At 56.0% G+C, this 2,638-nt stretch overlaps 1 pseudogene; it reads left to right on the forward strand.

Moving 5' to 3' along the window:
- Positions 1 to 684: 684 nt before the first annotated feature.
- Positions 685 to 1,260, forward strand: LOC100348077 (cbp/p300-interacting transactivator 1 pseudogene; annotated as a pseudogene).
- Positions 1,261 to 2,638: the final 1,378 nt, after the last annotated feature.

The following is a 2,638-nucleotide window of genomic DNA, read 5'->3' on the forward strand; positions in this document are numbered from 1 at the left end:
TGGGTGGCACTGCTTTTCCCAGGCACACAAGCAGGGAGCTGGATTGGAAATGGAGCAGCCAGGACACGAACAGGCGCCCATATTTGGGATGCCCGTGCTGCAGGCAGTGGCTCTACTCACTGCACCACAATGGGGCCGGAGAAAACCAATTCAAATGGTTACATTGCAAACAAATTCAGGCTTCCAAGCGTAAGGGAGAAGGATGAATGGGTGTGTGAGTCAAAGCTGTTGGCACCTAGATAGTAGAAGTTCACTCATTTAATTATCAAGTATTAGTTCTTTGTCTGAACTTCAGATTTTTGGCCATTTAGTCACTTCTGTCCCAATAAAAGCCATTGCATGGGCCTGTAGGGATGGAAGCTTATGTCTGCTGGTCACATGAAAGACACAGTGCTTTTTTTTTTCTTTTGGCAGTGCGAGAAGGTGGAAGGATGTTGTCTTGTCCAAGGATACCCAGAGAGAGAAGGCGTGGGTAGTGGAAGGGATGGTGAGACAGCTGGGCTGCGTCCCAGGGGGACCAACAGGGCGAGGTAGGCTGGAGGCTGGAGTCCTGCCTCGCGGAGCGCCGGACTCGGAGGCAGCCGGACCTGGCTGCGGATCTCTGCTGCTACCACTTTCCAGCGCTGTGACCTTGGCACAACGGCTCCAGCTGGCAGTACCGCCTCGGGCTGGTTTATCCAACTCTGCCAAGGCTCTGAAATGCCACCTATGTCAAGGCCTGCACTGGATGTCGGGGGTGGCGCCTCACCTGTGAAGGAGGGTGCCCACCCTGAGATGAGCTCGCGGGCCTACTCTGACCTGGGAGTGAAATATCGCAAAGCAGTGGCCATCCTGCACTACCCTTGGCGGGGCGGGGCCTCAAATGGAACCAAGGCCAGTGGGGCTCCCCTGGTTCCTCGGGATCCCCATCTCCAGTGGGCTCTCCTACTGCCACCCCTCCCACTAAGCTCCCACCCTTCAATGTGCACCCCACCCCTCACTTGCTAGCCAGTATCATGGGGTGGCTGCCACCACTCCGGGCCAACCTGGGGAGGCAGGGGCCCTGCAAAACTGGGGCTGTGAGGCTCAGGCAGGAGGAGCGGAGTCACTCTCTCCTGCTGCTGCCGGTGCCCAGGGCCCTGCTATCATTGATTCTGACCCAGTAGATGAGGAGGTGCTGATGTCGCTGGTGGTGGGGCTGGGACTGCCAATGAGCTTCCGGAGCTGTGGCTGGAGCAGAATCAGTTTGACTTCGTTGCAGACTTTCTGTCTGGTTGCTGATGCCAAGTGCCCCTAAAGGTGGAGGAATAAAGCCACCAAGTTACTTGCAAAGAAAAAAAAAAAAGGCTGGAGGCTTTGGTGCTGTCTTGGTGGGACCCTGGGCATTAGCGCAGTGATAGTGCGAGGCAACCATAAGAGCCCAGGCTTCATGGGTGCCTCCTTCTGCACTCCCACGGCCACCCCCGGGTGCTGCAGCCCAGCGCTGCTGTGACACTCCGGGGAGGAGAGAAGCATCCCCTGGGTTTTCTGGCTTGAACAATGGGGTCTGTGTTGGTGCCACTCAAAGGCATGGAAAATACCAAGGGAGGAGCAAGCTCCCAGGGAAGCCGGTGAGTTCACCCAGAGAGATGGCTCACCAGAGCCATGTATGTGATAGATAGGCTTGGGTCAGCCCCAAGGAGCAAGACTCCAGGCCTCATGACCCTACCAAACAGGACCAGAGGCTGCAGCTACAAACAGGCTCACCAAAGCCAGCTGAGCTGGAGTGAGGAGAGAGAGAGCTTCCGGGAAGTGAGAATGTGTCACGGCAAGTTCAGAACCGCCGTGGGCGACAGTCGGAAAGGATTGAGGTCTAGGATGACGCGTCCTTGACTCGGGGGGGCAAACTGTATGTGCTGTGAGCCTGTGTTCCGAAGGTGGCCGGCTAAGTCCACTAGGCCACAGGCTTAGTCCAGTAGCTTCCCCATTTCTGTAGGCCGAGTCTCTCGTGCAGTGTTGGACAAGCACGTGTGAGTCCACGTCTGAGAAATCAACGAGTGGGAGGAACGGGCTTCACACTGTTGGTGTCTGCTCTGCTCCCCACAGCAGGCTCGTGTGTGTGAGCGTGTGTGTGTGTGTGGGGGAGCGGAAGTGCATACACACGGGAACGCACACCTCAGCCAGCACACACAGGAATGCACACCCTCGGCCAGCACCCTCCTCCTCACAGCCTTTGCTGATCCTTGTCTGTGAGCCTGGAAAGTGAGGAGAGCCCTGGCACGCCTCTCTGACAGCCGTGGCCACGGGACTGCGCTGCTTAATAACACGGGTGCAGCCTGTGCAGCCACTCCCTTCCAGGGCAGCCTAAGGTGCTATTTTTAATCATGAGACTGAGTGTCTACCCTGTCCCAGGCTCTGTGTTGGGTCCGTTTAAATATGAATTATGTGTTGTCTTTGGGAAAAGCCAACCTGCTTTTAAAAGGTTCAAGAGCCCACCAAGCCCTGAACTTGACTTATTTAGCTATACTATTTCTGTTTGTACTTAATTTAGAAATTAAATTACAGCTTTAGGGCTAGGATTAGGGCTCAGCGGGTTAGGCTGCCGCCTGCGATGCCGGCATCCCGTAGGAGCACCAGATCAAGTCCCGGCTGCTCCACTTGCGTCACTTCCCGTCCAGCT

This window comes from Oryctolagus cuniculus, chromosome 7, assembly GCF_964237555.1.
Source record: "Oryctolagus cuniculus chromosome 7, mOryCun1.1, whole genome shotgun sequence".
NCBI classification, from domain to species: Eukaryota; Metazoa; Chordata; class Mammalia; order Lagomorpha; family Leporidae; genus Oryctolagus; species Oryctolagus cuniculus.